This window comes from Furipterus horrens, unplaced genomic scaffold (genome assembly GCF_987537825.1).
Source record: "Furipterus horrens unplaced genomic scaffold, mFurHor1.1.pri manual_scaffold_3, whole genome shotgun sequence".
Classification (NCBI taxonomy): domain Eukaryota; kingdom Metazoa; phylum Chordata; class Mammalia; order Chiroptera; family Furipteridae; genus Furipterus; species Furipterus horrens.
This window is the reverse complement of record NW_028327173.1, coordinates 160543226-160567090: the sequence shown is the minus strand read 5'-3', so window position 1 is coordinate 160567090 and position 23865 is coordinate 160543226. Positions and strand designations below refer to the sequence as shown.

Below are 23865 nucleotides of genomic sequence, written 5' to 3'. Positions count from 1 at the left end.
AGGTCTAATAATAAAGGATTGCTTAAATAAAGCATGGTGCCTCAATATAATAAAAACCAGTATGAAACACTTGATAAAACATAATGAACATTTTTTTTATTATCTCAGAGTAAGGAAGGCTTTTCAAAGTTTCACATAAAATCCAAGCCATAAAGTAAAAATATATATACATAAATTTAAAATGTCCATTAGAAACTAATAAAACTAGAAAGTTTAAAAAGTCAAAGAGAGTAAATAATACATACACTAAGGTCTAATGTTTTCAATGTACAGAAAAATTGAATAATTCAATAAGAAAAAGACTATAACCCAATTAAAAAATGTAAAAAAGAGTTTAAAGAAAAAGTTTATATTAAGATAAATGCAAACAACTAATAAAAATAGTAAATGTTATTCAACCTCACTAATAAATAAAGAAATGCATGTTATAACAGGGATTAGATATACATTTGAAAATCCTGTTAAAATGCAAAGTTGAGAAAGTTTGACAAATACCCAGCATTGTTAAGAATATAAGTAGGAGTTGTTATAACCTTCTTGGAGAGTAATTTGGCAATAATGATAAAAATTTTAAATATTTACACTCTTTGATCCAACCATTACACTTCTAATAATTGATTGTACATATATTCTTGCACAAGTACAGAAAGATAAAGACACAATTGCAATGTTGTTATAGAATAAAACACCTAAATGCCCATCAATGAGAAACAATTTAATTATGGCTTATATATAATATGAAATTCTAAGCATCCATTTTATATTCCTATGATCCCTATTCACACAGACATGGGAAGATATCTTAGATATGCGGGGGGTGGGAAGGGACCTAAAAAGGCCCCAGAATTATCTTCTGGAGGGCAGGCCCCATGTAGTACAGTGTTTCCCCGTTAGGTGAGTGTTCTAGGGACCCATCTGTATCAGTGTACCAGCTGGTGGTGTTGTGAGAGGCTATGTTCAGCTTCAGTGAATTTTTTTTTAAGGCTTTTTCAATGTGTTTGCCCATTCCATGATAGGTTATTTACAAGCACAACTGTCCATACCACACTGAGTGTTCAGCAGTTTTTTACCAAAAACAGCATCACCCCCTTCCCCACTCTCCCTATTCACCCAATCTTGCCCCAGGCAACTTTTGTTTTTGTTTCTGATGAAAGAAGTCTTCAAATAGAAACAAAATGCTGATGTGGAAGAGGTGAAACAAGAAATGGCAGAAGCACTAAAAGGCATCAAAACTGATGAATTCAAAAACTATTTGAGCAGTGGGAAAAATGTCTCAGTAGGTGTATTGCATCAAATGGAGAGTACCTTGAAGGTGACTGAAGCTTAAACATATAAGACTAAATACACAATTTTTAATAAATAAATCCTGGATTTTTTGGGTCCCCCTCAAATTGTTAGATGAAAAACACATTGAAGAAAACATTATGCATAGCATGATCTCATTTGTGAAAAATTGTACATATACAATATATGTAAAGCTACACGCTAGACTGGTGGTCAGGCCTATATCCCATAAACAAGGGAATAGAGAACTCTCCTCTATCAAAATTGATCAGTTTAAGAGACAGTATGGGCAATTAGGTTCTGTGGTCCTATTTGTTCTATAGTAGAGAACTCATCAGTCAACAAGGACCACTCAGGCACACAAAGTGTCTAACCAAATCATTCTGATGATGGTTTCTTTAGCTGTGAAGAGGCTTTTCAATTTTGTGTAGTCCCATTTGCTTATTTTTTCCTAGGAGATATATCAGCAAAAAATATTGCTACATGGGATATCTGAAAGTTTCCTGCTTGTGGTTTCCTCTAAGACTTATGGTGTCATGGCTTATATTTAAACTTTTTATCCATTTTGAGTTTATTCTAGTGTATAGTGTAAGTTGGTCGTCTAGTTTTATTTTTTTGCATGTACCAGTTCAGTTCTCCCAACACTATTTATTGAAGAGGCTATCTTTACTCCATTGTATCCCCATGCCCCCTTTGTCAAATATTAATTGACTGTAGAAACTTGGGTTCACTTCTGGGTTCTTTATTATGTTCCATTGATCTTATGCTTATACTAGACAGTTTTGATTACAGTGACCTTATAGTACAGTTTGATATCAGGTGTTGTGAACCCAGCAATCTTTCTCATAATTGCTGAGGCTACTTGGAGTCTTTTTTGCTTCTGTATAAACTTTTGAAATATTTGTTCTAGATCTGTGAAATATGTCATTGGTATTTTAATAGGAATTATGTTGGATCTATAGATTACTTTGTGTCATATGGACATTTTAATGATGTTAATTCTTCCTATCCATGAACATGGTATATCTTCCATTTATTTGTGTCATCCTTAATTTCTTTCTTTAGTATTCTATAGTTTTCTGAGTATAGGTCTTTTGCCTCCTTGTTATTCCTAGGTATTTTATTTTTCTTGTTGCTGTAGTAAATGGGATTTCCCCTCTAGTTTCTCTTCCTGATATTTCATTGTTGGTGTACAAAAATGCCATTGATTTCTGAATATTGACCTTATATTCTGCTATTTTTCTAAATTCACTTATTAGTTCAAGCAGTTTTTTTGTGGAGTCTATAGGGTTTTCTATGTATACTTTCATGTCTTCTCTGGGTAATGAGAGTTTTACTTCCTCCTTTCCAGTTCGGACGCCTTTTTTTTTCTTGTATGATCGCTGTGGCTAGAACTTCCAGTACTATGTTGAATAAGAGAAGTGAAAGTAGACACCCTTGTGTTGTTCCTGATCTTAAGGGGAAAGATTTTAGTTTTTGCCATTGAGTATAATGTTGGCTGTAGGTTTTAAAATGTATGGGAGAACATATTTGCCAATGATACCTTGGACAAGGGTTTGATCTCCAAAATATATTAAGAACTCCTATAACTCAAGATAAGGATGACAAACAATCCAATTTAAAAATAGGCAAAGGACCTGAATAGACCCTTCTCTAAGGAGGACATATAGATGGCCCATCACAACATATGAAAAGATGCTCAACATAACTAGCCATCAGAGAGATGCAAATTAAAACTACAATGAGATATCATCTTATCCCTGTCAGAATGGCTATCATTAATAAATCTACAGACAACAAGTGCTGGCAAGGATATGGAGAAAAGGGAACCTTAGTGCACTGTTGATGGGAATGCAGACTGGTGCAGCCACTGTGGAAAACAGTATGCAATTTCCTCAAGAAACTAAAAATGGAACTGCTTTTGGACCCAGCAGTTCCACTGCTGGGATTATACCCAAAGAACCCTGAAGCACCAAAAGAACCTATACACCCCTATATTGATAATGGCACTATTTACAATAACAAAGTGCTGGAAACAGCCTAAGGCCCATCAGTGGACAGTGGATAAAAAAACTGGTGCATTTGCACAATGGAATACCACCTGGCAGAAAGAAAGAAGGAACTCCTACCTTTTGAGGTAGCATGGATGGAACTGGAGAGTATTATGCTTAGTGAAATAAGCCAGGTGGCAAAAAACAGGAACTTTCATGGATAATAAACCATCATGGTAAAATTAAATAGAAGAGTGGGAAGATAGTTGAGGAAATCTCTCAGAAAACAATACAAAAAGCAAGCAATGTTAAAGAGGAGGAAGGAGACAGGTGGTCGCTCCCTCCCAGCCGCATGGGCAGGAGCTTGTCTGTATTGTCAAGCCTCAGAAGAAACTCATCTATTGCAGGCCTAGCCTGTGTTGCTCCATTAAAAGTAAGGGAAGGTGGGAAAATATCAACCACAACACAACATGGAATTTCCAGAGAGGTCTTATTTCAAAACTTTATAAAGAATGAGAACCATGTGGACTTCTTTCTACAAGGGAAATTGAACTGGTATGAGTTGGATGGAAAGGTTAATGTGTGTTTAATCTATAACTAACACTAGGTCACAAGTACTAGCAACAGCCCTTTCCTGATAACTACGTGGACCTGGAAGAGCTCCAGAAAAATATCTAAGCAGGGAAATATTAATATTGAGCTGCGATATTTGCATCCAGCATGGTAACACAGAGCTATGTACTGTCTCTGTTTTTGTGGTCATCTGGTGGTATAAGGACAAGGGTCTTCTGGCCCCTCATTAGTTTTTGGGATGACCTGGCTTCTTCACTAACTGGCTATGTTTTGTTTGATTTCACTGATGGTGGCAAAGGACTGAGGAAGAGCAGGCAAACCCAGTGGGTTGACTTTATGTCTTACATATGGTTTTTCCTCAATATTGAAGACCCTAACAGTCTGTCAGCAATGACACCATCTACACCATGTCAGTTTTCATACTCTTAGGCCACCGCATCTTCTTCAACTACGGTGCCAATGCTGCCATTGTGTCCAGTACATTTTCCTTGAACATGACCATCTTTGCTTCTCTCTGCCTTGCCTCACACCTGCCCCAGTTTTTGCATGCCTTTACCACAGTGACATTTGCCATCCAGAATTTTAAACTATTACCTGTGTTATAGAAGAAACTGAGGGCATGAACTCCCTGCATCTATGTGGGTGGGAGCCACACTTCTTTGTGTGTTTGAGAGACCTGGGTCCATCAATGCTGTGGCAACCATCCTCTTTGACCTTCTGCTGGTGATCATCTTCTGTCTCTGCCCTTTTTACCTTTTTACATTTGCCTGCAACTTTTTAAAGAAAACATTCATGGGACTTGGGATGAGGCTGAGATCAAAGAAGACCTATCCAGGTAACTCAGTTAAGTTATGGACCTCCATTTTGTTTTCAATGTAAACTTATAGACCAGCCTCCCAAGCAGGATAAGATTTGAAGGAAGAGTTCCATTCTGGAAGCAGCAGACTGATATGGATGGAAGAACAGAGATCAAAAGAAAATGTTAACCAAAGGCTTGAGTGGTGAAGATGTTTATCCTTTCTGTTATTTGTTGGATGAAAAAGCTTTCTGGGGCCTTCATGGATAATTGTCTCCCATTTTTTACTCGCTGTAACAAATGAAGTAATGTGGTTTCTATTTATTAAAAATAACAATGTAGGTTCCCCCAAAAGAAGAAAAAAATACAAGAAGATAAGGCTATCAGTCCAAGAAAGCCAATACTCAAATAACAGAAGTTCCAAAAAGAAAAAACAAAAACAAAATGGAGGATGGCAATGATCACAGAAATATAAAATTTACCCAGAACAAAGTATACAAGTTTCCAAACTGAAAGAGCATAAGGAATTATACTCAGACAAACTACCAATCAAGTGATTGTAGTTTATAATAAAGGCATTTTCAGTTATTCATGAGCACAAAAAATTTACTTTCCATGCGAAGTTTTTCAGGAAGTTACTCAAGTATGCTCCATCAATGAAGCTCTAAAGCAAGAAAAATGTATTGGGGTTCAGGAAATAAGAAATCCAAGATAGAAAGGAAGTGAAAGGACTTTCCAAAAAATGGAAACAAAGCTAGATTCAGCTTTCAGTTCACATAGGAGTAAGATTATGGAGGAATCTAAAAGGAATATTGTAAAAGAAAGAAAGTGAGGAGAGAGAGAAAGAGAGAGAGAGAGCAAACAAAAATGATGTAATGATACTGATTTAGGTTCTATAATTCTATTGGAAGATTTGGGATCAGTTCCATAAATACTGAGCAAATTGGGGGAAAAAAAAACCCCACAGATAATCACTGACTCTAGAAAAAATAAAAGTGGTGCCAAAAATGAAATGCAGTATATAGTATATTAAATGACTAATTGTAAACAATGTTGATATTATTTCTTTTTTACAGCTTGTGTTTTTTTTTAAATTTGTAGTGAAATACACAAAACAAAATTTACCATTTTAATCATTTTTAAGAGTACAGTTCAGTGGCATTAAGTATATTCACACTGTTGATGTAAATTCTTATTTGAAATAATATTCAGTTTTCAGTTACAGTTGACCTAGAGTATTATATGAGTTTCTGGTGTATAAAGCAATGATTAGACATATAACTTGCTAAGTGATCACCTGATAAATCTAGTATCCCTATGACTCTATACATAATCATTATAATATTACTGATTATAGTCTTTATGTTGTACTTTACATTTCTGTGACTATTCTGTATAATTACAAAGTTGCATTTCTTAATCCCTTCACCTTCTTCACCCATCCCCATGCCCTCCCATCTGGCAACCATCAAAATGTTCCTTGTATCTATGAGTTTGTTTCTGCTCTGTTTGTTTATTTTGATTTTTAGATTCCACATATAAGTGAAATCATATGGCATTTGTCTTCTTCTGTCTGACTATCTCACTCAAGCAATATCCTCTCAGTCCACCCATATTGTTGCAGATGGCAAGATTTCATTCTTTTTTTATGGCTGAGTCATATTCCATGGTATACACACACTACTTCTTTATCCAATCATCTTTTGGTGGACCCTTAAGTTGCTTCCATATCTTGGCTATTTTAAATAATACTGCAATAAACTTACGGATGCATATGTCTTTTCGATTTAGTGTTTTGGGTTTCTATGGGTAAATACCCAGAAGTGGAATTGTTAGGTCTTTCTTTGTCTCTTATTATAGCCTTTGTTTAAAAGTCTATTTTGTCTGGTATAAGTATTGCTACCTCAGCTTTTTGTTTGTTTGTTTGTTTCCATTTCCATGACATATCTTTTTCTAACCCTTTATTTTCAGTTTGTGTGTTTCTTTCAATCTGGAAAGAGTCTCTTGTAGGCAGTATTTATAAGTGTCTTGTTTTGTTATCAATTCAGCCTCCATATGTCTTTTAATTAGAATATTTAATCCATTTGCATTTAAAGTAATTGTTGATAGATATGTATTTATTGACATTTTGTTGTTCATTTTTTTAAATCTTTTTCATCTTCTTCTTCTTAATGAAGACCCTTTAACATTTCTTGTAATACTTGTTTGGTAATGATGATCCTTTAGCCTTTTCTTGTATTGAAGTTCTTTATCTGTCCTTCAATTTTAAGTAATAGCTTTGCTGGGTAGAGTAATCTTGGTTGTAGGGTCTTGCTTTACATCATTTTGAATATTTCTTGCCAATCCCTTTTACTACCTTTGTTGAGAAAGCAGCTAATAGTCTTATGGGACCTTTATTGCAGATAACTAATTGTTCTTCTCTTGCTGCTTTTAAGATTCTCTCTTTGTTTTTAACCTTTTGCATTTTAATTATGATGTGTCCTGGTGTGGGCCTCTTTGGGGACTCTCTGTGTTCCCTGTACTTGTATGTCTATTTCCTTCACCAGGTTAGGGAAGTTTTCCATTACTATTTTTTCACAGAGGTTTCAATTCCTTGCTCTGTTTCTTCTCCTTCTGGCACCCCCATGATGCGAGTGTTGGTATGCTTTAAGATGTCCTAGAGGGTCCTTATGCTATCCTCATTTTTTCATATTTTTTGTTGTTGTTGTTGTTCTGATTGGATGTTTTCTGCTTCCTTCCCTTCCAAATCTTTGACTTGATCTGCTGCTTCATCTACTCCACTGTTGATTCCCTATAATGTATTGTTCATTTCTGACTGGTTCTTTTTATATTTTCTATCTCCACTTTTATGTTTCCTCTTTGTTTAAGTTTTCACTAAGTTGATCTACTCTTCCCACAACTTCATTGAGCATCCTTATAACATGTTTTGACCTTTGCATAGATTACTTGTCTCCTTTATGTATTTATGTATTTATTTATTTTTCTGGAGTTTTGTTCTGTTCTCTCATTTGGGACATGTGTCTTTGTATCCTCATATTTACAGCCTCCCTGTGTTTGTTTCTATGTATTAGGTAGAGCTGCTACATCTCCTGAGCTTGGTAGAGTGACCTTATGTAGTAGATGTTCCATAGGGTCCAGTGGCACAGTCTCCCTAATCACCTGAGCTGGGCACTCCAGATGCGCTTACCATATGGGCTCTGTACACCCTCCTGCTGTAGTTGAGAGGTCTGGCTACAGGATTAGCTGTGTAGGGGCCAGTCAACCTCAGAGAGCAGGGGCTCTGGTGCTTGCTGGATCTACCCCTTGAGTGTGTTGCTTATGGAGGTATTATAGTTTGGTGATGTTCTGTCATCTGTCCGCTGGGTGCGTTGGCTCTGGGACTTCCCAGAAGGTTCAGGCCAAGGCCAGTCACCAACTGTGCCCTGCCTTGGGCCACCTGGCCTGATCTGCTTAGATGGCTGCTACTTGTGCCAGCTTGGAAATGTCCAGGAGAGGCCAAGGTGTAAATCAAGGCTGGCTGCCACTAGAGCCAGGCCTGAAGCCACTTAGCAAGCAGTATGCCACATGTCAAGGCCAGGTGCTATTTGTTTGGGAGAATTTAGGAAAGTCTGAAGCATGAGGTAAGACAGGCCATTTGTATGGAAAAGCCACTGGAAAGGGTTTGGGTGGGCCCATAAGTTGGGTGGGGCTGGGTGTCAGGGAATCACCAAGACAGGGTGCACAGTGTTAGCAAGGTTGATGGAGACACAGATATGGTGTCTGCCTACTGGCTCTGTTAGGGGAGGGAACAGCACTTCTCTCTGGGAGAAAGCTGCCCCTCCAGGTCTCACCCTGTTGCCAGATAATTTCGTTTTTCCCCTTGTGTCCCTAGTGCCTTTGGAGCTGCTGCCCCGACACTGGAGTTCAGAGCGAGTAAGTCCAAGCACAGGCATTATGAAGGACGCGTGGGACTCCAGCGGCCCTCTGTCTCGCTCAGCAAGAATCCCCACTGATTTTCAGAGCCAAAAGTTATGAGGACTTTTGTTCTGGCACTGGGACCTTGGGTTTGGGGTCTGGTGTGGGGCTGGAACCCCTTGGTCCTCAGGTGGGACCTCTTCAGTTACGATATCCCTTCCAATTTATAACTGCTACAAGTGGGTGTATCCCTGGCTGGTTTGGCTCAGTGGATTGAGCGTCGGCCTGCGAGCTAAGTGTCGCTGGTTCGATCTTCCAGTCAGGGCACATCAGAGAAGGAAAACTCTGATTCCAAAAAACCTCCACTGCCTTGCGGCATACCTCTTCAGGGGAAAGGCTAAGGGAGTAAACCCCGACAGAAAATCCGGAGCCGGAGTCCCTAAGGCGGTTTGACGTTGTAGTCAACACCGGCAACTCCTGCGGCGCACCTGAAGCCAAGCTGTATTGACTCCGTCTTTCCCTTGGACCCTTCAGCTGCGAAGAGAGGGGGGGTCTGCTGCATGGGCAACAGCAGACCCTCCATATCACCCTGCCCAGGCTCTGTAGCTTCAGCTTCACTGGAGAGGACACTCCAGCGTCATCGCAAGATGTCGATTTAACACGGGAGGAGACAGATACCCTGTCACTCCAAGTCGGACTGCACAGCCATTCTCGGCGGTGCAGATAGAGTCTTAAGAAGCTACACCATCGTCTCTCGAGACGGACGGCTGCCGACGACGACGACGACATGTCCCTAATACTTGCCAATTATCTTCTTCAGAGCAGGGCTGAGTTGTATCTATTTTGCATCTTCTTACACAGTCACAGATTCATGCAGAGGCTCAATAAATATTGGTTAAATGAATGTTGAATAAACTCAGACTATTTGAGAACCAAAAGTACCTGTTAATTTCCTGACTGTAATTTTATTCTCCCAGATGCAAATGATGTATAATGTTGCCTTCTGTGTCATAGACTTTAGCATTATCTAAAATACTGAAATGAACTATGTGGGTGTTCACTAACTCAAGCAATATTAGCAGATAGTTATAAAAATAGATGCCTTTAAAATCTGAATTAATCAAAAAAGGAGGGAAATGAAAGTTTATTGAGCACTTATGTGCAAAGCATTGTGTTTGGGGGCTTATCTCACTTACCAGAGTAAATCTACAAGATAGGTATTGATTTTACTTAGAAAGAAACCGAGGATACAGATATTAAGTAATATGACCAAGGTCAAAGCTAGTAAGAGGCATGGATAAAGAATGCCCTCTGACTTCAAGTCCAGTGATTTTCCTACACTTTCAAGCTGTTACTCATGTAAGAGTAAGGAAGTGAACTTTAAAAGATAGTCTAGTGTTGCATTATCCCTCTCTGTAATCTTCATTATTCCAATTCAACCAACACATTGTGGTCAAATTCGTCTACCTGAAACACAATTCTAATTATGACATTCATCTGGATAGAAACATTAATGGTTCCCTATAGTCCTGTGAGAAAAGGCCTCAATCTGTGCTCTATTTCACCAAAGTAATTGTGTCCTAGCCAGACTCTATCCTTTTGTTAACACTGTTCCTGAAGTCTGGACAGAACTTCCTACATCAATGACATATTTAAATCATATCTGCTGGCAGAGACTTTGCTCAAATTTTGTTTCTACCACCAAATCTTTCCCAATTCATACAATTGGAGTGAATAGTCCTTTTCTCTTGATTCCTACTTCTCTCATATCATTTTTTCTCATTTAATTTTACTTTGTTAACTGCTTATTTTTTCTCTTCTATACGAGATAGTAAGCTCCTGAAGATAGGACCATTCACTTTCATTTTTGAATCCCTCTTGGTGTCTAGTATGGACATTGTAGTAGGTGAGCAATAAGTAAATGAATATTAAAATGTCCAAATAATGACACCTTGCTTGTCACTCCTTTTTGTTCTCTACTTTCCCTTCATATATAGTGTTGCCTTAATTTTAAAGGTGAGTGATAGTAGGTTTCAGCATTAGACTTTCAAAGTTTAAAGTAAGTCTATTTTCACCCCTCTACATCTCTCCTCATTCACATCAAGTTTTATATTATGATAGAAGAACACGGAATAAAGTTATACATTTTAAGTATATCGGTGGCCAAAAAAATTAAGAATTAGTGCCTTATTCTGAAATGGAAAGCTTAAGATTTATTTACTTTTCCCACTATCAAAAATGTCCTGCCATTTAAAAAACTTAACCCCATATAGTTTTTTTTTTAAGTTCATAACAACCACTTAACATCCTATGGCCAATAAATAATGTAGAATAACTAACACCAAAAAAAAGCTTCATCCACTTCATCAGAAAGAAATATACCTGACTATGGAGATGAAAATCCAAGTCATTCCAGAAATTTCTTTCAGAATTTTTTTAAAAAGCAAAGCCAAACATGTTGGGGATCATACTCTGGCAAGTAGGGGACAAGACCCAGAGAGTGAGCTGGAAAACAGAGCTTGAGTCCCTAACTGCTGTGAATGCCAAAAAATGAGAAAGAGAGAGAAGGAGAGAGAACTGAGTAACACCAGAAACTCGAGGTGCCAGATACCAAATCAACTGCCTCACTAAAAAATTTAGGGAAGTTTGCTACCTGAATAATATAGAATCACATTCAGCACGTTGCAATCAACAATGCTTTCTAAGCCTCAGTGCTACATCAGGCTGGGGCTGAGGATAGGTGTACTAACCTATAAATCAGAGTTTCTCAACCATGGTGCATGTTATAATCACATAAGATTAAAAAAAAATTGGCCAATGAAAGAAAGAAAGGAGAATTATTGTTTAATGAGTATAGGGTTTTGGTTCAGGATGAGTTAAAGGTTTATCAATGAATATATGTGCATTAAAGGATAGTCAAGTAGCATGTAGAAAATGCTAAAGGAATTTGAAGAGAAGAAGGATGATGTATATGGTAAAACTCCAGGATAGATATAGCTTTTTAGCTGTGCTTTGAAGGTAGTGTAGCATTTAGATAAAAGGTGAAGAAAGGAGAAGACATTTTAAGTAGGAAATGTTACATGACTAAGAGGGAAGGAAATGCATGTGTCATGTATGGGGAATCTGGACTAGAAGAATGGAAGGCTTCGTTGAGGAGTGGTACAGAAAAAGGCTGGAAATGAGATTGGTGACAAGGTTGTGAGAAGGTTAAATTGCAGGCTGAGGAGTTTGATCTTATTCTGAAATCAGAGGACAGCCATTAAAAAAATTGTGGGTAGTATTGGCAGTATATAAACAATGGCATTTTTAAAAGATTTATTAGCATTGTGGAGAATTAACTGGAAGGTGGAGGGACCCATGTGGTGGAAAGAGTAATTAAAGGATATTAGCAATTATGTAATTCTAAGGCAATGAGGTCTTGACAAGGTGGGCAATGGTGACATTAAAACATGAGAACAGATTTTAGACACATAAGACATCTGGGTAAGATGGTGTATGGTGATGGATCTATACTTGTTAAAAGGAAAATATGACATGTGCTCTATGAAAGGAAAGATCAAAGCAGGAAAATATATTTAAAGACCTTATTCTATTCCTACATGCTGAAGTTTTCCATTTTTATGACCCAGCATGTTCCTTTTAAATGCTGTTTGAAAGCAGATCTGTTTAATGCACACTGAGTGAGGAAAATGTGCTAGTAAAAGCTGGGTCTTCTTTTGCCCTGTGCTCTCCTGCTGGCCAGGTTTTTGGCCAATTGGGTGACCGCAGCCAGTGGGTGATCATCACTAACTTCTCTAAACCTCAGTTTCTTAATCAATAAAATGAGGACAATAATGTCAGTTTGGCCTATCTCAAGTGTATTATGAAAATCAAATTAGTCTAGTTTAAATTACATTCAAAAATATTTATTGATCATCTACTGTGTGTAAGCTCTCTGCTAGGTACAACAGCACATAGAAAGTTGAACAAGACAAAAGGCCCTCTCTGTGGAAGACTAAAACAAACACAAAACACAAGAAGATAAAACAAACATACAAGATGGGATAATGTAAGTGTCTTAGGAGATAAAGTCCTTAAGTGTCCAAAAAAATGAGCATGGAAATCTGGAGGATATATTCAAGAATAAAAGAGGGATTGTTTCAGGTCAGGCACCAATAGGTAGAGAATGGAGGATAAAGGGGAAGTCACTCATCCATTCATCTACTCATCCATCCATCCATCCTACATTTTGGGGGGATTCTCTTCTGTTACAGATCACAGAGATAAATAATATTCTGCTCTTGTGTAGCGTTCTCTAGGAAAAAGCTTATCTAGAGCACAAGGGGATTAAGTGAAAAATTATTAACTTAGTGCTGAACAAACTGAGACAAGGCATGTAAACTGCATAAAATCTAAAGTAGAAAAAGCCTAAGATGAATATAGTAGCTAAAAACAGAGTGTCAAAAGGCAGGGACTGCTTGTATGACTAGAAGGTTTCTTCTGTTTGGAGGGTAAAGGAGTTTCAATTACATTTGAGAAGCAGAGCTTTGATCTGGGAGAGAGAAAATGTTTATATGGCTAGCAAACAATCTGAACTAAAGGATGCTTATCTGCACATATATTCCATTTATTTGGGTTCTCCTCTCTTGGTCATCCTTCGTATATCCTGCCCAGAGTTCTGAAACATGGAGCACCAATGAAACTACAGGCAAAGCTATGGACATCTAGGTTGTTTCCTGTCTATAACCATCCATGTAGAATTCCATTTTTATGGTGGGTCCAGAGATTTTTTTTTTCTCTCTGTCCCTTCACTATACATCCGTGATGACTGAGCCTCCTTTCATGAGGGAGATAAAGTTTATGAAGAAAACTAGGGAGCCAACATACATTTTGAAGCATGCTTGTAAGAGAAGGAGAGGCTGAGGCAGAGACAGAGGCAGGGGAAAGGGATGAGAGGAGGAGAGAAAGTGAGGAGAAGAGAGAAATATAAGAACGGAAGGAGATGAGTTGGTCGAATTGACTGACTTTTATGTACAGGAAGGCTGTGTAATGTGAACTGAGAACTATTGCTATTTCTGTTCCTATAATGAAAAAAGCAGAAATTATTTTTGCAATGAGAGGACATAAAATGTAAGCATTCTAAAGCTTAAACAAGTCAGGAAAGATGTATTCACCATTACAATCTAGGAATTCAGAAAAAAAAAAAAAAGGAAAAAATCTCCAGGGTCTGTGTAAGCCTCTTCCATCCTTCTCCTTTCTGTAACTTATAGAAATGACATCAGTTCTACCTCTTCATTAAACCAATTATATATTGCCTCCTTAGATAAAGAGAAGAATTTTCCCCCATCCCAAACATCACCAGATATCAAGAGGAGTTAGTCATCTTCCTCTATCACAGAACCTTCACCTATCCTGCTCCTCTCTTAATATTCTAATTTTAGTGCATCCATTTGGTCTCCCATGACAGGGACCTTCAAGTTATCTTTGAATTCTAACACGCCTACATCCCTGCTAACTCAGAACCTTTAATGAGATACCTTTCCAAACTACAACCTAATTATGGCACCCTATAGAAACGCCTGTGGCACTGCTCTAGGGGCTCAGGAATTCTGTTTCTTCCTACTGTCAGCTCTGAGCCTTTTTGTTCAGGTCTGAATGTATCCCAGCAAGTGTTTTGTTGCCATACACTTGGGCTTTGTATTGACTGGCTACTGTCTTCAACATGCTATATCAATCCAATGTACTGCCTAGCATTGTGTTTCATTTTTAGTTATGGTTATGTTTAGTGAATAGACCTGGAACCTTGAATATGAACTCCAGTTCTTCCCTACACTGACATTCAACCCTGGTGTGATCATCCCCTGCCCACCCACTTCTTTTTACCCTCTGCACAGACTCTAGTGTTTTCTTGAGAGAGAAAGGTGTGGTAATAAAATGAATACTGGAGTTGGAATCAGCAAAGTTTTAACTCTCAGTTCTACTTTTTCCTAATCATGGGAATTATGGAAATTCACTTAAGCTCTCTGAACTTTGGTTTCCCCACCTGTTATGCATATGTGGTAAATGTATAGGGACTGCAGCTGGGGCTGCCAGTCAGCTATGCTCCCTGCAGCAGAGGATCTGAGTGATACACTTCCACAGATGCCACACACTCCAATCAGGTGTTGGCACCTACTGCTCCTCTGAAACTGCTTTTGTTGAGATCTCTTGTTGAGATCACTACTTTCATCTTTCCAAATCCATTGCAAACTTCATACTGTTAAACTTTTCAGCAGCATTTGACACAGCTGATTAATTTATCTTTCCGAAATTGCTTTCTTCATTTGACTTTCAGAAAGCCACAGCTACTAGTTTTCCCCCCATTTTCACTGATACACTTTACTCATTCACTCCTTGCTGAAATGCCCCAGGACTCAGTTCTCAGCCTCTTCTCTTGCCACGCTCCGTCCTTTGATAATCTTTTCCAGAGTTTAGTTTTAAATACCATCTATATGGTGATTCTCCTAATTTTATATATCCAGTTAAAACCTGTCCCTGAGCTCCAGACTGAAGATTTCATCTATGTTAGTAGATAGCTACTTGAAATCCTCTTGATTGTCTGACAGGGATATCAAACTTAAAATGTACAAAACACAACTTTTGATGTTGCTGTGAGGATAATTATTTGTAGTGGGCAAGATTAGAACAATGAAGAGCAGACAGGAAGCTACTCTAGTAATCTAGGTGCTGGAATGAGTGGTATAGGACCTTGCAGATCTGGTTAGGCTACAAACCTTGGGATGGGGAATTATCTTGCATTATCAAGGTGGGCCCACTCTAATCACAAATCCTTAAAATCAGAGATCATATCCCAGAGAGAGAGAGAGAGAGAGAGAGATGATGATGATGATGATGATGATGATGATGATAGAAGTATGGTCAGAGAGGTGTGATATTACAGGCTTTGAAGACAAGGGAGGGGACCATGAGCCAAGAAATGCAGGCATCCTCTAGAAGCTTGAAAAGGCAAGAAAACAGATTTGTCCTTAGGGCCTTCACAAAGGAACATAGCCCAGCTAACACCATGATTAGCCTATTGAGACCCATGTTGGACTTCTGACCTTCAGAACTGTAAGATAATATGTTTGTGTTGTTTTAAGACACTAAGTTGTAATTTGTTACAGCAGCAGCAGGAAACTAATATAGCATGTGTTTATTGATGCTTGTATCAAAAGCAGGTACGGGCATTAAATGAAGTAAAGAATGATGATTATTTCTGAATATGGACTTACATAATTGCCTTATTCCCCCTCAGTTTGTCCTCTCCATGCTGGGCTCCTCCTCCTATCTGGGCTCTCCTTTTTTTTTTTTTTTTTTAAGAGTTAATTTGAGCAGAAATCAATTGAAATTAGGCAACGCCAAACCAGAAGTAGTTAGGAGCACACCACTGTCAAGAACTTAGGGTGAGACTTTTATTAAAAAAGGTGGTGTTAAACCAAGCATGCCATTGTCTGGGGACAGCCAACCAACCTGGAGTCTGTCTGCACGATCCTTCCCCATGTGGGAAGGTCACCCTCCCCTCCACACCCCCACTCTTATTAGGGATTTCTGGACCAAAGGGTAGGTAGGACGACAACCATGTCCAGCTTGAAGCAGCTAGAGGAGCTCGAGACCTTCGCCCATTGTTCTTTATAAGATTATAAAGGGTCTTAAGTCTGAGAGGGAGGGATTGTTATTTTTTATTGTTAAATTAATTAATTAATTAATTAAATAATTATTAAAAAAAAGAAGATGAAGAATATATGAAAGGGTGAGGCAGGAGAGCTTGTATGTACAGCCCATGGGCATGGACTTGGCGGGGGGGGGGGGTTGTTGGGGGGGGGGTGTGCTGGGCAGAGGGGAGCAAAGGGGAAAAAATTGGAACTATTGTAACAATATAATCAATAAAATATACTTAAAAAAAGAAAAGGTGGAAGCAAAGTAAGGAAATTATTGATTGCTTATAGTGTAAAGTGCAATTGACTCTTTGTGATTGATTGCTCCTTAGTGAATTTTTTGTTTCTTTTTAGAGAGAGATGAAGGAAGTAATAAATAGAGGGAGAGAAACATCAATGTGATAGAGAAACATCCATCAGTTTCCTCTCATACGTGCCCTGACCAGGACCAAACCTGCAACACAGGCATGTGCCCTGACCATGAATTGAATCAGCCCTTTTGCTTTGCAGGATGATGCCCAACCAACTGAGCTACAGTGGTCAGGACTGTTCTTTAGTGTCTTGATTTCATAACCTTGAGGCATTTAGAGGCTTAGAGTTTGGTTTACTCATATAGACCGCCAGGGCATTAGAGCCACCTCAGTCTAATGGCCTTGTTGTTTAATTAACTTAACAATTTCCCCCTTTTGGTCATCCTCATACATGAGACATTGACCAAAAAATTGGCTGTTAGCACCACTTTTAGTCCCCATCAGAGTTATCATAAGCTGCCCTTGTCTCAATGTGAAATTCATAGGTTGTAATGTCAGATCTGTGGAGTAATTGTTTTTTCTGTTCATCTTGTTTCTGTTTCTCCAAGTGCAGCAAGACCATCTGATGGCTGTGAACATGGATATAAGACCATTGAGAGAACATTAGGGAGATTGCAATGATAACTATTAAAAGGGTAATACCAAGAGACTGCAGTATACTTCTTAGCCAGAGCTCCCATGAACCAGAGCATTTGGTATCAAACAAACCAAAGAAAGTACCTGAAGAGGCACCAATCTGTTCTAGCCAACCACCTTGTTTGTTAATTTCATGTATTTGCTACAATACCAGATGTGTTGATCAGATATAGCAGAGGTATTTACTATGGCACAGACTCTTCCTTGTTCAGCCAATTAATAATCTGAAGCAATTCTATTATCTAGAACTCACCTTAGCAAGATCATTTAGGGATTTTTGTTGTGCGGCTATGACTTTAGCAGTAGATTTGGCCATGGTTGCCAGAGTTAAGGAGCATTGCCTTCACCTGCATTAACAGAGAAAAGTAAAGTTGCAAAAAGACAAAAGGGATAAAGTTTTCATATTGGAGATGAAGATCTTGATCTGTGATCTTGGGAGAGCTGTTTATTTCAAGATGTCATTATGTTCTGAGGAAACACATTTATGCACTTGAGTTGCGAATTAGCAGCTTTTGTTGTTGTTTTTTAATGAAACACCATTTTCATTTGAAAGAACAACTGATAGACAAACTATGTTCAGTCATACTTATGTTTATGGTGGACATTTTCTCAAAAATGAATGAAATGACCCTGTCATTTCAAGGAAAACAATTGAAAGTATTTGTTACCAATAATAAAATTTGACTTTCAACTAAAAGTAGAATTTTGGAAAATTTTTGTTTACCAACATGGACTTGATGGTTTCTCAGTATTTTAAAATTTTTCTGATAAGATTTATGATGATGGAAACTGATGTGGTTTTTGATATTGTAAAATGAAATATGTCAACATTTGGAAAATCTACATAACTCAGTGAACTCTTATTCTCCAAATGATTAATGTGTGATTTTTAAAAGATCCGTTCAGAGTTCAAGATAAATTAATGTATTTAATATGATGATATGAATGTTCATTTATATGATTTCAGATTCCATATTGTAAATAATATTTAAGAAACTATTAATTGTCAAGTCTTGGTATAATAGCAAGGAAGCATATCCAAGAGACTTCTGGTCAAGATGGCAGCATAGATAAACACAACTCTTTCTCACACTGCCACATCAAAATTACAACTAAATACAGAACAACCATCACTCAGAATCATCAGAAATAGAGTGGAACGGAAGCCTGACAACTACAGAATTAAAGAAACTACATCCATCCAGACAGGTAGAAAGGGTGGAGACATGGAACAGACTGGTCTCACATCCATGTGTGGTGGGTAAAAATTTGGGAAGTATATTTCAGGAGTGAGGAGTCCTAGCCCTATACTAGGTCCCCAAACACAGGCTTTCAGTGTCAGGAAGGTAAGTCCCCATGTTTTCTGCCTGCAAAAACCAATGGGCATTGAGTCAGATTGAAGAAACTTTTGGAGTCCCAAGCAGTTCCTGTTAAAAAAACCCACACAGGGATGTACTCAGCCTCACTACCTCTAAGCTACAGCACTGGGGTAATAACCTGAAAGACACCAGTGACATAGAGGGAGAAACTAAAGTGCCTGACATCAAGATAAGAGCTGGGGGGCAGCTTTCTCCTAGAAAGAAAGGCAGGAAGAAGCCATTGTCCCTTTTCTGAACTCTCCCCACACAGAGCCACAGAGCCAGCAGGCAGTTGCAATAATTGAGACTCCATTAACCTGGCTAATATTGTTTGCCCTGTCCTGGAGATCCCCTGAGGCTCTGTTCCACCCAACTTACAAGACCACCCAAGCTGTTTTTTCATATGAATAGCTAGTCTTGGCTCATGCTTCACAACTTCCTAAATCCCTTCAAACAAGTAATGGCCAGACACTCTGAGCCCCCAGCTCCCTGTACCTCTTGCTAAGTGGCCCTGGGCCTAGCACTAAAAGTGTCCAGCCTGGATTCACAACTTGGCTTCTCCTAGGAATCTCCAGGCCCAGCACAAGTAGCAGCAATCCCAGATTGGTCTATAGCTCAGGCAGGGTGGCCTTGGGCAAAACACAGGTGGGGGCTGACCTTGGTTGGAATCATCCAAGAAACCCCAGGGCCTGCTCATCCAGTGGACAACTACAGACCACGCTGAAGCACCACTACCCTGCCCTTGCACAGTGATTCTCCATGGAAGGTGGAGGGTGGTGGTCAGAAATCACAGTCATTCCTTGCAGCTGACTGGCCTGAGTAATTCCCTCTCATTGACCTGCCAACAGCAATCAAGGCTCAACTACAACAGGAGGGTGTACTCAGCCCACATGAAGGAAATGCACCTTGAGTACCCAGCTTGGGTGATAGCAAAATCAATAAAATATAATTTTTTAAAAAAGAAGCATATCCACAATTATCTGAAAAAGCTATTAAAATATATCCTTTTCCAGCTTTTAAAAAATACAGTTATGGACATTAAGTGAAGTTAAGAATAATGATTATTTCTGAATATCTGAGACTACATTTATGTTTAAAATGAGACAGATCCTTCTAGTACCTTAGAGTGGTCAGAAAAGGGATGATGCCTTTCAAAAAGTTAGTGTAGGGATGAGAGGAACACCACTGGCTCTATCTCACCCCCACTGAATAAATTTTTAAGGCAATAATGAAAAATAATAAGTAATTTTTTTATAAACAAAATGCAGACATGGATTTAAAGACATTAAATCAAGGTGGAAAACAATATGACTCAGAACAGATGAGTACATTATAGAACATGAGCACACAAAACAATTTAATCACAAAACCATAAATGGCTACAGGCAAGTGGAATAGAGTGTTCAATAGTGTTACACAGGGTACAACATAGATTCCATTACTTCTTTACAGTGTTCAATCCTTTATCAAATTCTGTTAGCTCTTTTAGCCAGAAGTTACTCTTCCAGCCAGAAGCTGAGAGGGAAAAGTGTCAACACAGAAGCAGACATGAATTGTAAAAAGTAGAAACTTGCCATACAGAGGCAAAGAAAGCATTCCACTAACAAAGTTCCAAGTAGCATTTTAAAGAAAGGATATTGAAGAGTGATGATAGGGAATTACTGTGAAAATCCCCACTGGAGCCCGAAATTCCTCTGGCAGCAGCTATGGAAAGGGGGATAATACTATTATAATCATTGCTTTTAAGCATGGTAAGTCAAAGTTCACTGAGCAATATCTGCATGTTGCCATGGATGGAATAACATATGCAAATTCCATGCTAAAGTCCTCTTGTTTAGAAATCTGGTTTGCTTCATTTTTTTCTCTCTAATCTACTTACATGGAGACCTTTCTTTTTGTTTTAATGTCAAATAGGCTTTAGCATGAATAGGTCTAACTGGACTTTGCCATTGGTGGAGGCTTAACAGGGCATCAGGAGATTGTAAGTAAATTTCATTAGAAGGCTACAACCTCTACTTCATGAAAGATTTTATATATATATATATATATATATATATATATATATATATATATACATATATTTAAATGTAGGGGGTCATAACATCCCTCCAATTTGCTAGAGCAATAACCTAGAAATAACTGCTGGTTTGGCTCAGTGGATTGAGTGTCGGCCTGCGAGCTAAGTGTCGCTGGTTCGATCTTCCAGTCAGGGCACATCAGAGAAGGAAAACTCTGACTCCAAAAAACCTCCGCTGCCTTGCGGCATACCTCTTCAGGGGAAAGGCTAAGGGAGTAAACCCCGACAGAAAATCCGGAGCCAGAGTCCCTAAGGCGGTTTGACGTTGTAGTCAACACCGGCAACTCCTGCGGCGCACCTGAAGCCAAGCTGTATTGACTCTGTCTTTCCCTTGGACCCTTCAGCTGCGAAGAGAGGGGGGGTCTGCTGCATGGGCAACAGCAGACCCTCCATATCACCCTGCCCAGGCTCTGTAGCTTCAGCTTCACTGGAGAGGACACTCCAGCGTCATCGCAAGATGTCGATTCAACACGGGAGGAGACAGATACCGTGTCACTCCCGAGTCGGACTGCACAGCCATTCTCGGCGGTGCAGATAGACTCTTAAGAATCTACACCATCGTCTCTCGAGACGGACGGCTGCCGACAACTGCAGGGATTACTTACAGGTTTCTGATTACCCCCTCCATAGTCTATTTCCAGTCATGAGCAAGCCACACAAACTCAGAACTCTGGAGTGGTTGGACAGCTGAAGTTTTCTGCCTTCAAGCAAACAGAAGAAAAAGCTATGGCTAAATAGATTTATTGTTTAGACATTGGGTTTGGTAGAAAACAAAGTGCATATTAATAATTTTTACCAGTTTCTGCTTTTTATAGTCCTGAAATTCTCATTGTTATAGAAGAATAAAATATGAGAAAAGGGAAATATTTCTAATTTGGCAGACTTAAAAAAAAATAAAAAGAAACCTCCTTAAGTTTAATGCAATTAAAAAACATAGAGCTTAATGAAGACTTCTGTTTAAAGTATGAATTTTTGAGTGTTTGCATGTGAATAAGAATGAGAATTATTTGAAATCTTTAAAAATTTTCTGTAATGAGCATTATTCTTAGGATATCATGGGACTATAAATAGGATAAGACTCAGAAGAAAGTAGTAAATAACCCAAAAGTGAGTTGGTTAAAGAAGAGGCAGCACAGGGCCCTTCCTTCAGCCACATATGGCTAAGAAGGTTCACAAATTCCCCAGAAAAGATATTAGACAAACAAAGGAATCACAGATTGCTTTCTTGTGTGTGTGCATGTATAAATAAGTAATGAATTCATGTTTCAAAATTCCAAAAGGAACTTATATTCTTCAAATGATTAAAAATGATTAATGAGGATTACGATTACTTCTGGCCAAGATGGAGGCTTAGGCAGACACGTTGCATCTCCCTCCACAACTAAGAAGGAATATAACTACCTTGGAACTGAAGATGGCCAGGGGTTCCAGAGGGTTGAGCTGCATGGAGATCCAGCAAACAAGGATATAAAGAAGAAATACTCATCCAGACAGGTAGGAGAGGTGAAGCTAGAGCAGAGAGGACATGGCGTGGTGGTGGTAGCAGCGGTGGCAGTGACAGGCCAGCAGAAAGTGCAGTCATAGGTTTTAAAAAGTAGAGAGGTTGAGCGTCGGCCTGCGAGCCAGGTGTTGCTGGTTCGATTCCCAGTCAGGGCACATAACTAGGTTGTACTTCAGGTCCCCAGTTTGGGGCGTGAGTGAGAGGCAACCACACAGTGGTATTTCTCTCCCTCTATCCTTTCCTCTCTCTCTAAAAAAATAATAAATAAATAAAAATTAATTAATTTAAAAAAAAAAAGTAGAGAGGGACACCTGGGGAGCAGTCCCAGCACCAGACCAGACCACACAGCTCATATTTCCAGCACCAGGGAAAATCAAGCCTCATTGCTTCTGACTGTGCAAACCAGTGGGGGTTGGGGCAGAGGAGGAAATTGCCGGTCTCTCAGCAGACTCCACTTGTTTAAAGGGCCCCACGGTCCTTGAATGTCCGCAGACACACCCGCTCTGGGAACGATGGCCAGGGCAACAGCTAGAGAGGCACCAGTCCCAAACAAAGTGGGAGAAATGCCTGGAAAAGGGGTGAGTGCTGAGCAAATAGCATTGTTCCCCCTCAGGTCCCTCCCTCCCACAGCGCCATAGCATGGTGAAACGGGTCACCTTGTACTGATGAACACCCAAGGCTTCACCCCTTAAAACGTAACAGGAGCGACAGCTCTACCTAAGACAGAGGCAAACAAATACAGGCGCATGTCAAGATGAGGAGACAGAGAAGTATGGCCCCAAAGAAGGAATGGATCAAGGTTCCAGTGGCAGAACTAAGCAACGAGCAGATAGCCAACCTAACAGACGGGGAGATAGTGAACCTAACAGACGTAGAATTCAAAACACTAGTGATAAAGATGCTCACAGGCTTGACAGATATATTTAAATAGGGTAAACGCATAAGGGAAGAAGTGAAGGCTATGCTAAATGAAACGAAGAAAAATTCACACAAAACCAATGGTGAAGGGAAGGAAACCAGGGTTCAAGTCAATAACTTGGAACATAAGGAAGAAAACAACAGTCAACCAGTACAGAATGAGAAAACAAGAATTGAAAAAAATGAGTAGAGGCTTAGAGACCTCTGGGACAACTTTAAACATGCCAACATCCATACCGTAGGGGTGCCAGAAGGAGAAGAAGGAGAGCAAGAAATTGAAAGCTTGTGTGAAAAAATAATGAAGGGAAACTTCCCTAATTTGGCAAAAGAAATAGACATACAAGTCCAGGAAGCACAGAGAATCCCAAACAAGCTAGACCCAAAGAGGACCACACCAAGGCACGTCATAATTAAAACACCAAAGATTCAAGATAAAGAGATAATCTTAAAAGCAGCAAGAGAAAAGCAGAGAGTTACTTACAAAGGGGTGCCTATAAGACTTATCAGCTGATTTCTCAAAAAAAAACTTTGCAGGCAAGAAGGGAATGGCAAGAAGTATTCAGGGTGATGAAAAGCAAGGACTTACAACCAAGATTACTCTATCCAGCAAAGCTATCATTTAGAATGGAAGGACAGATGAAGTGCTTCCCAGACAAGGTAAAAGCTAAAGGAGTTCATCATCCGTCGTCGGCAGCCGTCCGTCTCGAGAGACGATGGCGTAGCTTCTTGAGAGTCTATCTGCACCGCCGAGAATGGCTGTGCAGTCCGACTCGGGAGTGACAATCCCTGCCGCACTTGTTACAGCACAGCAGTTCATCATCACCAAGCCATTATTATATGAATTGTCAAAGGG

At 39.2% G+C, this 23865-nt stretch overlaps 1 pseudogene; it reads left to right on the top strand.

Moving 5' to 3' along the window:
* The window catches only part of LOC150016544 (phosphatidylinositol N-acetylglucosaminyltransferase subunit C-like), a 93895-nt pseudogene extending 89199 nt beyond the window's left edge, over window positions 1–4696 (top strand).
* The last annotated feature ends 19169 nt before the right edge of the window (window positions 4697–23865 follow it).